Source organism: Pocillopora damicornis, chromosome 5 (assembly GCF_964200805.1).
Source record: "Pocillopora damicornis chromosome 5, jaPocDami1.2, whole genome shotgun sequence".
NCBI lineage: Eukaryota > Metazoa > Cnidaria > Anthozoa > Scleractinia > Pocilloporidae > Pocillopora > Pocillopora damicornis.
Genome location: NC_142674.1, coordinates 26596426 through 26610254, shown reverse-complemented (window position 1 = coordinate 26610254; position 13829 = coordinate 26596426). Strand labels below are relative to the sequence as shown.

General features: G+C 35.4%; 1 long non-coding RNA gene across 1 annotated transcript; it reads left to right on the top strand.

Moving 5' to 3' along the window:
• Positions 1-3558: 3558 nt before the first annotated feature.
• Positions 3559-8550, top strand: LOC149046236 (uncharacterized). Its single transcript, XR_016186766.1, has 3 exons — positions 3559-3686; positions 7178-7222; positions 8436-8550. It is a non-coding gene; the product is annotated as an uncharacterized LOC149046236 (long non-coding RNA).
• The last annotated feature ends 5279 nt before the right edge of the window (positions 8551-13829 follow it).

Genomic DNA, 13829 nt, shown 5'->3' with positions numbered 1-13829 from the left:
GCTTGTTTATGAAATTGCAACTCTTCGTAAGCGCTTATATGAATGCATTATGAATTCACTCGAAAAATTGTTGTAAATTAATCACACATACATATGTACTCAAGACAGAGGGCACAGTTTTTTCCAATACGGACCGACCCCAGGCTGGTGAATAACATTTTACATTTTACTGCATAAATGAGTCCTCACATACATCCATAAAGTAGTCTGGAACACACCAGAAGCTTACAAAAGAACTATTTTAGTAGTATTACTTAATAACTGTGTCATCAACTGCGTCACTTGATGTCAACATGAATAAGCAGTCTGGGGATTTCTAGAAGCTCATATTTACAACAACAATTACTCATAACAATAGATTCTTGCCGAACGAAGTCGAAAGTCGCTAAATATAAGTATTCCTTTCGCGTTAACAAAAACCGAAAAAAGGAAGAAGGTGCCGTTAACTTTGCATAAAGATGCATTTCTGAATCAAAAAGTCATTCTCTTTGAATGTTGACGACCTCACCTCGAATCGAGCCAGTAAGAGGGCAAGAAAATTAGGAGCTTGCAACCATCTGGAGAATTCAATTGACTTCTGAATAAACGGGTTCCTATAATTAGAAATTTATTATCACTTTGTTCCGTAATGATACTCAATCCAACACGTTCGAAAATTCAGATCGAGAGTAATTGAGGCATCTTATGTTTATTATGAAATTTTTTATAAGACTGGTAGGCATGAAACGTTCAAGGCGTTTCAAATGAGCAAACACCTTTGACGCTGAATAATTCTGAGGAGAAACCCTCCGTAAAAACATAGATAGTTATCAGATGGGTAAACACTGTTCTGTTGGGATAGAAATGGCGAGAATGACAATAACAATTGCAATAATGACGATGATGATACATGTAAATAGTAAAAATACTAATAACCATACTAATAAAATGATTCATGATAATCTATAGATGGGTAAATTCTCGTGTAGCTTTAATGTTTCCGAATACCGTTGCTGATCGGCATATTAGCATGATATTCTTCCTGTTGATCAAAGATTAGAATCATGACATCATTATTCTTTTGAGTCAGCCAATCATGTGAGAGATCCGGAGACAGAGTGCATTGTTTGGGAGCTTTTCCTTCTTCGAAAGACCCTGGGAGAAGAGGGAGGACAAAAAATGAAAAACAGACTTCGGTGAAGTTTCTTTCTTTAATTTGCATTACCTCTATTTTAACCACCATTTACTCGCTCAAATATTTTTAGGTTTATTGAAGATCTTGTTGTAATTACAGCCCTAAATCTTTCGGGTTCTTTGGAAAGAATCTGGTTAAGTTTAAAGGAAAAGAAATGAAATGTTATTCACCAGCCTAGGGTCGGTCCGTATTGGGAAAAACTGTGCCCTCCGTCTTGAGTCCTCCCCGTTTCTCCCACGGTCTTTCGAAGAAGGAAAGGCTCCCAAACAATGCACTCTGTCTCCATCAACCCTATCTACCCACCTTGTGAACAAGGCGTAAGTTCTTTTTGTTTTCTTAGTCTTTTGGGGTTTTTGGGTCTTTTTTTTGGGGGGGGGGGGGGAGAGAGTGGTGCGAAGGGGAAAAGGGGATCGATGTCATTTGACTTGCGTTATTTTTCCCTAAAGTTATCTATTACATTATTCCATATGTTCGAGCCTTTCTACTAATCCAGTGTTTCTTCAACTGAGTGTTTTTCTATCTTTGCAAGATGTTCCGTAAACCATCGACATGCGTCACTCGGTGGGCGTTTAGATTAAACTTATCGCCAAGAGATATTGTTTTTCTTATCTTTTCATAATTATTATTCCTTTTAAAAATTGTTCTCAGTGGAAGTGAGATTGGTTAGCCTTTCACTCCCAGTGGTGATCACTATGAATCTTCTTCTTATGATATCCATACATTATTCAGCAGACAGGTAATGAGAATATTCAAACTTATCAGGTAGAGGTTGTTATCCTGATCTAACATCAAATTCTTGTATCCAATTAAAAAGGAAATGTGTAGCACACAGAGGGGAGAATTAACAATCAGAGCTTGAAAGTTAAAGGTTTAACCTCCCCCCAGCCCACCCCTGTTTGCCTAATATCTTTCTTGAGAGTAAGCCAGCCAACATATTACATCCTACGCTCACGCGATTCTCTTCTTGAAAAAAAAAATAGAAACGAAGGAAGCATTTTTGTCTTAAAAGACGGTACATAAAAAAGAAAATAGAAACAAGGAAAAAAAGTGAAGATAAAATAAGAAACATTTTTCAATCCTGCGGTGTCCCTTTTTATCTCCAAGGTGTGGAAACAAACAGTGCCTCAGTATACACATTTATAGGAGACTTTATATGTATATGTCGGTGGAATGAACTTTTTTATCTATTTTGGTTCATTTGCATTTTGGGCGTTAAAATTTAAATTTTTTGTCGGCCGCTTGATCGCAAATAAACGCTTGCCAATTACTGATAATTGTCAAAAAATATAAAAAAACGTTGTAGAAAAAAGCAAGACGAATCAATATACACTTGCAAAAGCAAAAGGAGACTAAACTAAAACAAGAAACGAAAACGAAGAACGAAAAAGCAAAAGGAAATTAGAAACTGTTGGAAATGGGAAAATGTCTTGACAGCTGACGGTTGAAACAATCTGATGACGTCATTAAACTTTGTTATCTGTAACCAGATGGCTTCAAGCTTCAAGGATCTCTCACTTGATTGGCTGATTCAAAACAATGATGATGTCATGATTCTAATCTTTGATCAACAGGAAGAATATGATGCTAATTTGCCGATCAGCAACGGTATTCCAAAACATTAAAGCTACACGAGAATTTATCCACCTATAGATTATCATTATTCATTTTATTAGTATGGTTATTAGTATTTTTATTATTTACATGTATCATCATCGTCATTATTGCAATTGTTATTGTCATTCTCGCCATTTCTATCCCAACAGAACAGTGTTTACCCATCAGATAACTATCTATGTTTTTACGGAGGGTTTCTCCTCAGAATTATTCAGCGTCAAAGATGTTTGCTCATTTAAAACGCCTCGAACGTTTCATGCTCAACAGTCTTATAAAAAAAATTCATAATAAACATAAGATGCCTCAATTACTCTCGATCTAAATTTTCGAACGTGTTGGATTGAGTATCAATATGGAACCAAGTGATAATAAATTTCTAATTATAGGAACCCGTTTATTCAGAAGTTAATTGAATTCTCCAGATCGTTGCAAGCTCCGAATTTTAAGAGAAAAAATGATTCTTGGATTCAGAAATACATCTTTATGCAAAGTTAACGGCACCTTCCTTTTTTCTATTTCTGTCATCGCGAAAGGAATATTTATAGGTAGCGACTTTCGACCTTGTTCGGCAAAAATCTATTGTTATGAGTAATTGTTATTGAAAATATAAGCTTCTAGAAATCTCCAGACTGCTTATTCATGCTGACATCAAGCGAAGCAGTTGATGACGCATTTATTACGTAACACTACTAAAATAGTTCTTTTTTAAGCCTCTGGAATGTTCCAGAACACTTTGTGAATGTATATAAGGACTCATTTATGTAGTGGTAGTTGTTGTTATTGTCGGGAGTGACCGACTGTGAAAGAAGCTACACCTTGAGAGAGAGCTATGGTGGAAGATTGCTAATTTCAAGAAACGTTGGAGGAAAATATGAGTTTGGCTCAGTAGCGAACTAAGGTATACACTGTAGTGGGCTTAAGTAAGTTTATCGAGGATAATTATTGAACTGCCTCAGTCAGGAGTCACCCTTATTAAGTTTATTAGTCGTTGTTTAATAAAGTAGTTGAGTAGGACTGCATTATTTTTTTGTCGGTTAGATTATACGTTAACGCTCTTCATTCTCAGAGAGACTCCTTAGAGAAAGGTATTTTTTTGGCTATTTTTGTACAGTTTGGAACATTGAAAACACGGTTATTCTATATATAATTCAGTTGTTACCTGCTGATGATGTGCCGTCCATAATTAATCATCGCCGATGATCATTATCTCCACTATTTCGATTTCGTTGTTAAACAATTATTTTAAAGCTTATTATTACCATTATCTTGGTATATTAAGCATTTTTGGGCCAACATATTTTTAGAGTACTTTGCTTCTGTATGTTTTATCTCTGTTAAAGTGCTTGTTAAATAGGCTTTGCTTGTACAGTTCTAGATCTAAGTGGTCGTTATGCGTCACTCAGTGGGCTTTTAGATTAAGTTTATTGCCGAGAGATGTTGTTTTTCTTCTCTTTTCATTATTATTATTCCTTTTAAAAATTGTTCTCAGGGGAAGTGGGATTGGTTAGCCTTGTTATCTGTCACCAGATGGCTTCAAGCGTTAAGGATCTCTTACTTGATTGGCTGATTCAAAAGAATGATGATGTCATGATTCTGATCTATGATCAACAGGAAGAATATTATGCTAATTTGCCGATCATCAACGGTATTCGAAAACATTAAAGCTACATGAGAATTTACCCATCTATAGATTATCATTATTCATTTTATTGGTATGGCTATAAGTATTTTTATTATTTGCTTGTATCATGATCTTCAGTATTGCAATTGTTATTGTCATTCTCGCCATTTCTATCCCAACAGAACAGTGTTTACCCATCTGATAACTATCTATTTTTTACGGAGGGTTACTCCTCAGAAATATTCAGCGTCAAAGGTGTTTGCTCATTTGAAACGCCTTGAACGTTCATACCCAGCAGTCTTAAAAAAAAATTTCAAAATAACCATAAGATGCCTCAATTACTCTCGATCTGAATTTTCGAACGTGTTGGATTGAGTATCATTACGGAACAAAGTGATAATAAATTTCTAATTATAGGAACCCGTTTATTCAGAAGTCAATAGAATTCTCCAGATGGTTGCAAGCTCCTAATTTTCTTGCCTTCTTACTGGCTCGATTTGAGGTGAGGTCATCAACGTTTAAAGAGAATGATTTTTGGGTTCAGAAATATATCTTTATGCAAAGTTAACGGCACCTTCTTTCTTTTTTCGGTTTTTGTCATCACGGAAGGAATATTTATATTTGGAGAATTTCGACTTTGTTCGGCAGAATCTATTGTTATGAGTAATTGTTGTTGTAAATATAAGCTTCTAGAAATCTCCAGACTGCTTATTCATGCTGACATCAAGTGACGCAGTTGATAAGTTGATGACGCAGTTATTACGTAATACTACCAAAATAGCTCTTTGTAAGCTTCTGGCATGTTCCAGAACACTTTGTGAATGTATATAAGAACTCATTTATGTAGAAGTAGTTGTTGTTATTGTCGGGAGTGACCGACTGCGAAGAAAGCTATACCTCGAGAGAGAGCTCTGTTGGAAGATTGCTAATTTCATGAAACGTTGGCGGAAAATGTGAGTTTGGCTCAGTGGTGAACTAAGATATAGACTGTAGTGGGCTTAGGTAAGTTTATCGAGGATAATTATTGAACTGCCTTCAGGAGTCGCCCCTTATTTAGTTTATTAGTCGTTGTTTAATGAAGTAGTTAAGTAGGATTGCAGTATTTTTCTGTCGGTTAGATTATACCGTAACACTATTCATTCTCAGAGAGACTGCTTAGAGAAAGGTATTTTTTACCTTCTGATGATGTGCCGTCCATAATTAATCATCGCCGATGATCATTATCTCCATTGTTTCGATTCCGTTGTTAAATAATTATTTTAAACCTTATGCTTACCATTATCTCGGTATATTAAGCGTTTTTGGGCCAATACGTTGCTTCTGTATGCTTTATCTGTGATAAAATGTTTGTGAAATAAGCTTTTCTTATATAGTTCTATATCTAGGTGGTCGTTATAGCTGAATTATATTCGCATATTTACCCGTTTTCCTCTTTACGAAAAAAAGAAAAACTGCTTAAGTATTTTGTTTTAAAATCGTACATTAAATGGGAAGAAAACAAAACAAAAAAAAATGAAGTGAAGAATAACCCGTGGGAGAGATCATGTAACACATATATTGTTAACAATGGATGGGAAACACACCGTGAGCTCGAATATGAAAAAAAAAAAAAAATCATGTCGGACTTTTTTCTTTGCAGCACCTGTCGGTTAAATTAAATGTTATGTATTTTGGTTAATTTGCATTATTTGCTCTTGGTCTCTCGTTCTCGAGAAAACGCTGACTGCTAATAGCTTAAAAAAAATAAAAGATAAAATGATGGTGATGATTGAAAATAATTATTACAAATGAAAAGAAGACCAAACAAACCAAACGAAACAACAAAATTGAAAAGCAAAAACGTGACAAATGATAATAATAAAATAATAATAATAATTTTAAAAAAACGTTAAGAGAAACTTGTGGAAGAGCTTAAATTTCAAAATTTCGCCAAAGGACTGTACCAAAACAGCTATTGGTTATTTATTAAAGAAAGACATTTTTCTTGAGTTACCACAAGGAGTCAAAACTCGAACCTCCGGGTTCCGCGGAATTCGAGAGCTATTGGCTAAAATAGTCTAATGACGCAATTAAACTTTATGTTATTTGTCCCCAGATGGCTGCATACTTCAAGAGTCTGTCACTTGATTGGCTGATTTAAAAAGAATGATGTTGTCATGGCTTTAATTTGTGTTCATCTGAAAGAATAATATGCTAATTTGCCGATCAGATCTTCGTTTTAGAAAACATTGAGGCTATGTGAACATTTATCCATCCAGAGATTATCGTTATTCATATTTATATTATGATTGGTATTTATTTATTTATTTTACTATTACAAGTATCACCGTCATTATTATCGTATATACTATTATCATTTTCTTTTCTATTCCAAGAGACCGGTCTTTTTCCCGCGAGTAACTATCTTTTTTCTCGGAGGGTTTCTCGCTAAAACACCTTGCATCGAAAGTAATTGCTCATTTGAAACGCGTTGAACTTTTGATGCTGAACTGTGCTCTATCAAATTTCATATCAAGAAGTCTCGGTTTTTGTCGAATTCAGTCTCTTTTACCGTGTTGGAATGAGTATCTGTAAGGAGCAGATTGGTGATAAAATTCTCGTTAAGCTTGCCTATTCAGAAGTCAATTCAAGTGGCTTCGGGAATGCTCTGACGAACAAGTAACATAGTTAATCAAAATGCTTTTAGGAATAATTCAATTTCTATTCTATAGTTTTCTCAGTTTGATACGAACTCCAATTCCTTAATTGATTATTTTTTACTTTTTCAGATTGTACAAGCGTTTTGAGTCAGATCACTGCCAAGTGCAAGAAAGGTAAAGTGTTCCTTTTTTTATCTCCCTTACAAGTTTATTAGAAATGCCACAATATTATTATACAGGTGTAAGTGACCAGTAATTACAATACAACAAAATAAAATACCAAAAAAAAAAAAAAAGAACAGTCATATTTTTATCATAAGACAGACATATTCAACACGATAACTCTCATGGACGTTTTCAAAATTACTTTGCCCATTTCATGCTAGCAACCGGCGCTTTCACAGTACCATCTCTTTTTTCTACAACTCAATGCCACTCAAAGCACAGGTAAAGCAATGGATAACAAAGGCCCATACGAGAAGGACATACGCGTATTTATGCGAGTATGTCGACGTATGTCGCTTGATACGTGCGCATGGTACTTCTATACAATGTCCCCTTATCTTTGAGCTGCACTGTGTATATCAGAACATTTCATTGTTGCTAATGTCAACATAAAATCTTCATTCTAAGTTCTAATGGTGAAATATCAAATTGCACAACAAGTTTTCAAACGCAATTTCGATCGTTTCTCAATAGCTTGTGACCATAGTAGCATCATCATCATCATTATCGTTATTGTAATTACTACTTTGGTATTTTTTTGGTATTTATTTTTTCCTCCATTTCAACAGATTAGAGTCTAATGAATAATTACAGGTAAGATAACAGGATGGAGAAGGGCAAAATATAGCAAGCTAATTAGATGCCCTTTACCTTAAATTACATTTTTTCATACAGTAAAAAGAAGCGATACAATAATATAAGATATAAGATACAAAGATAAAATACAAATATAATTATTACAACAACAACAACAACACCAAGTCTTCATTTCTCACAAAAAAGGAATTACAATGAAACAAGAAAAATGATTAAAATGAACAGGCAAAATAAACAAAGTTGCATCATTTTGGAGACTGGAGTTAGGTTTTCGACCTAGCCCTCTATGAATTATTATTACTATTGCTATCATTGTTATTATTTATATGATTATTTGTTACCTTTGAATTATTGGTTGAAAGTCAATTGGTCACTGTGCTGTATCAGTAGCTTTATCAGTAGCCACATGCAGTCTCAGACTGCCTATTGTTCCTTTATCGGTGGGAGAACTAAACTAGGCAGCACAACAATCAGCGGATTGCTCGCTTTCTTACCAAAAAAGGAACGATTTGACTCATTACATCCGATTTTGATTATTTTTTACCTTTTTTTTGTTTCCACAAAGATTGTCATGAATCCCCAGGTTGTTCTACTGTTCATGCTGGTAGCCGTCCCCTGCACATCTGCGAGTATGTTGCTACTGCCATTTTGTAATGTTTAACTTCTAGTCAACCGAGTGATTCCCTATGAAACCTTATAACCAAAAAAAGTTTAGCATGATAGACGCATTAAAAATTCCAACCCTATTCTGAACAGGCTTTTCTGTATCTGAAGGAGACCTTGAAGGAGTTAACCCGTTACTCCAAATTTTGACAGAAATGATACACTAAGTACTTGTAACAACCGGTCTAAACCATTCAACATCTCATGCTGGCGTTAGTCGAGTCAGTTAACTTCTGAATTGTGTATAATGCAGGAAATTTAATTTGTAATCCAATCGTTTTGTGAGAGTTTTAGTAAATTGAAAGGCTTTATCTCTCATCGAGAACAAAGGGAAACTAACCTTTGCTATTGCTATCATTGTTATTATTTATATGATTATTTGTTACCTTTGAATTATTGGTTGAAAGTCAATTGGTCACTGTGCTGTATCAGTAGCTTTATCAGTAGCCACATGCAGTCTCAGACTGCCTATCGTTCCTTTATCGGTAGGAGAACTTAACTAGGCAGCACAACAATCTTGTTTGTTGCTATCAAGAAATTGTATCCGGCTACGTTCGGGACGGAGTCAGACCTTCTTAGGCGCCCTTCGGAGAAAAAAATTCGCACAGGCTTTTTTTAAGTAAGGCTTTTTTCTTTTCTAGAAATATAGTCATGCACCCATCGGCATTGCCTTAATTGACTGTCTTAATTGACCGCGAAAAGGCGAAAACGCGAACGGTCGCCAGGGGATATTAAATTGCTCATGTAGAGCTTACGAATAAATTTTTCATCTACAAGTAAACTTTTGTCGCCAGTGCGCCATAACCAAAATTTCATAGAGCTTAACGGTATTGTAATGATGCTAATAGGCTAATTGAGTAACTTTTCCTTTTCTTTCATGTTCTACCTACGCCAATCAGCTAACCGTAAGTATCATAAATCTAAATCTATCTGTGTGTCGTCTCCTTGTAATATTGCTCGGATAACCGCATTAAAGGAATGGCATATTTTGAACACGTCGCTTGTATTTATTTGATTTACATGTAACTATCGATAGAAAATCTAAGGTTGAGGATCTTTGAAGTATTAAAAAAATGATTTCAAGAGATAGATTGAAACAACAGAAACGGAACACAAACCAAGGTTACCTGGTCACCTCCTGCTTGATAGTGAGGCTGTATAAGATATGGAGGAAAGAAACTGATCAAACATGTTCACTGATTTCAGCTTATCTTTTTTCCATATATGTTTACAAAGCCTTTCTGTCAAGACAACTAAAATTCACGGATATTCAAAAACTATGAATCGACGAAAAGGTTATTAAATACAGAGCTCGATAAAATCATAACCATAAACTGAAAAAATATAAAGTGGAAGTTGACGGTTATCAAACTTTGTCTTTGATGAAAAGTCACAGCAAAATCTCAATCGCAAAAGATCAATCACTAAAAGTAAGCTGCTCAAGTCATTAAGCAGCCCTTAATATTTATTGTATATTTTTGGTAAGAAATGTACAAGAAGTGCCAACGTTTTGTCACATTCATGTGTTTCTTTTAATCATCTGCTAGTAACTTGTCGAAGCGATCAGTTTGCTTGTGCAAATCAACAGCAGTGTATCCCAGCGTCTTACCGCTGCGATGGGGACACTGACTGCAGTGATGGATCAGACGAACAATGCAGTAAGTACTGTGGTTGATAGGTAACTTCTACTTCTGTACATCTTCTAATTCTTTATATGGGCTTAGCGTAAAAATGCTATTCTCAAAAAGTAATATTAAATTGGAAGGCTAACTCTCTTTTCAAAAATATAGAAAAAAAGCTATATTTTTTAAGAACCCCTCATTTGCAAGAACACCTCCAACACAGAGAAATAAAGCTGTGAGGTAAATCACATGCAGAGGTAGTTTTACAAAACTGAAATGGCTATTGGTTGAATGCCGTCACATTGGGCCATCTTTAGATTAAGAACTTTAATGGCATGAAGACGGTTCTTGTGATGGCCAAAGTCACTTTAAAATCGCATGAAATAAACTGCAACTACTTGAATGAGATAGCGGTGATTTCATATACGAGATGAACTCCTTTTGTATCTTATCGTTGGAAAAAATCAAGTGCATTAGTTGGGAGACCAGAAATGATGATTTGTACTTTGCGACGTAAAATGCTCTATCTGATAATTTTTTAAGGCAACCATTATTACGCATGCATGCAGTGAATAAACACTTCGAGATTTCTCGAGTATATTGAGTTCCCCAAGCATTAGCATACTGATTTGAAAAAATCTTTTCTAAAAATATAGTCATGCACCCATCGGCATTACCTTAACTGACTGTATTAATTGACCGCGAAAAGGCGAAAAGGCGAAAAGGCGAAAACGCGAAAACGCGAACGGTCGCAACACAGGGGATATTGAATTGCTCATGTAGAGCTTACGAATAAATTTTTCTTTTACACGTAAACTTTTGTCGCCAGTGTGGCATACACAAAATTTCATAGGGCTTAACGGTATCGTAATGATACTAACAGACCAATTGAGTAACTTTTCCTTTTCTTTCATGTTTTACCTGCGCCAATCAGCTGGCTGTAAGTATCATAAATCTAAATCTATCTTTGTGTCGTCTCCTTGTAACATTGCTCGGATAACCGTATTAAAGGAATGACATATTTTGAACACGTCGCTTGTATTTATTTGATTTACATGTAACTATCAATAGAAAATCTAAGGTTGAGGATCTTTGAAGTATCAAAAAAATGATTTTAAGAGATAGATTGAAACAACAAAATGGGTCACCTCGGTTGACCTCCTGCTTGATAGTGAGGCTGTATGAGATATGGAGGAAAGAAACTGATCAAACATGTTCATCGAATTCAGTTTATCTTTTTTCCATTTATATTTACAAAGCCTTTCTGTCAAGACAGCTGAAATTCACGGAAATTCATGATATCAAAAGTGGTATAATGCCAAGTCCTCATCTCTTCCTTTTTTCGAAATCAATCTGAAAGTCAAAAGGAGAAAAAAATGTCACAGAGAGACCAAGGGTCAGCGGCAACTTTCTCCTTTCTGTAGACGACAGGAATTAAAATTTGTAAAGGGAATCTTTGTTAGCAAGAGCTTGCGAGTTGCTTGTTTGTCTGCTTATCGGTTCAAACATATTTAGCAGAGGAGAGTTTTGAGGCAAAGGCATAACCCCGGAGATGAAAATAACTGTCCCACAGCTTTTGACTTCAGAGCTAAGAAGTATGTCTAAATTGTTAGGATTATTTCAGGTTTTGTTTGTTCTTTTCCTTTCCTTAAATATGCAGGCTCAATATTTTGTCTTTGAATTGAAGTTATTTGTATTAACATACAGGGAAGTGTGCAAACTACGAGTTCACTTGTGCTAATGGAAAGTGTCTTAGTAAATGGTTACGTTGCAATGGCAGAGATGACTGTGGTGATGTTTCAGATGAACAGCAATGTCGTAAGTTTGTTATCACTGTCACCGTTGTCCAAATAGTGCAGTCGCCTTTCTTACGGGCTAATGGTTATCTATTCAAGTTGTGCTGTAATAATCAGGTCGAGATACAAGTAGATATTGGGAGCTGTCTCTCCACCTTCTCTCTTTTTCAATGAATCGAATAATTAATAAATATAACTATAATTTGGACCGAGTGGGTAAAATTACGCTTGTTCTTATTATTGTTACTACTGACAATGTAGTATGTTCTTCTTCAGTTTCCATTTCATTTTTATTGTTTACTTAGTTGTTTGTTGTTGCTATTTTTTCTTGCTTGAACTAATATAGTTTTACGACGGATTCTAACAGTCTTTATTAAAATTACAAAGCTATCAACAGTTTTCCCAAATATTCCCTTTGCAGGAAGCGGACGTTATGACTTTATATTTGTTTTCAATAGAGCGCGAAAGCAAATTATGGGAGACAATTGAGCAGCACCTTGTGCATACTAACAACATAAGATAACTTTCGTAGTGCAAAGTTTGATTGCCCAGTAATTTGGTAGATGAATTTCACAGCGTCAGTGACGTGATTGAATACATGTAACCTGTTGCGCGAAAAAAAAAAATACTAGGAGAACATGACTATGCCAAAAATATGTCACCTCCTGCTCTCACACAAAAGGATGAATAGTTATCTATTAGATGTCGGCTTGTGTAAACACAAAAAAATCGTGGGAGGAGATTATTAAGTTTTTCGTGCTTACGAAGCGCGAAATTTATATATACTCGGATTGAACAGTCGAGTCAAATGGGAGAAATTGACGAGCGTATGCGACCGTGAGCCTCTAATTGAATGTATCTTTCGCTAGTTTCAAGCAATATAAAGGAAAAAAACAGTGATATCTCTTCAATCAGACACAAAAGGTACGGTCGCCCCACCATCCACCCCACCGTGAGTATTTGCATCATAAAAAGTCTACCAGAATCACCCCCACGGGGAAGATTTGTCTTATCGTCAATTTTGCCGATGGTTTAAATCTGCCGAACGCATGATAATCGGAAATTTTGAAAAGTCCCGCTTGTATTTTGAAGTTGTTTCCGCCATTGTTCCAAAGTAGCCTTATACGGTCATTGTTAATCGTTTAACGTTTAACAAAGCCTCCTGTAATCTAAGCTGATCCGCTTTTCGTCTAAAAGGTTATTAAAAACAGAATTCGAAAAAATCATAACGATAAACTGAAAAAATGTAAAGTGGAAGTTGATGGTTATCAAACTTTGTCTTTGATGAAAAGTCACTACAAAATGTTTATCACAAAATATCAATCATAAAAAGTAAGCTGCTCAAGTCGTGAAGTAGCCCTTAACATTCATTATATATTTTTGGTAAGAAATGTACAAGAAGTGCCAACGTTTTGTCACGGTTCATGTGTTTCTTTTAATCATCTGCTAGTAACTTGTCGAGGCAATCAGATTGCTTGTGCAAATCAAGAAAAGTGTATCTACGCGTCTCAACGCTGCGATGGGATCACTGACTGTAGTGATGGATCAGACGAACAATGCAGTAAGTACTGATGTTGATAGGTATCTTCTACTTCTGTACATCTTCTTATTCTTTATGTGGGCTTAGCCTAAAAATGCTATTCTCAAAAAGTAATTTTATATTGGAAGGCTAACTCTCTTTTCAAAAATATAGAAAAAAAAACCTGTATTTACCACTGAAGAACCCCTCATTTGCAAGAACACCTCCAAGACAGCGAAATAAAGCTGTGACGTAAATCACATGCAGAGGTAGTTTTACAAAACTGAACTGGCTATTGGTTGAATGCCGTCACATTAGGCCATCTTTAGATTAAGAACTTCAATGGCATGAAGACAGTT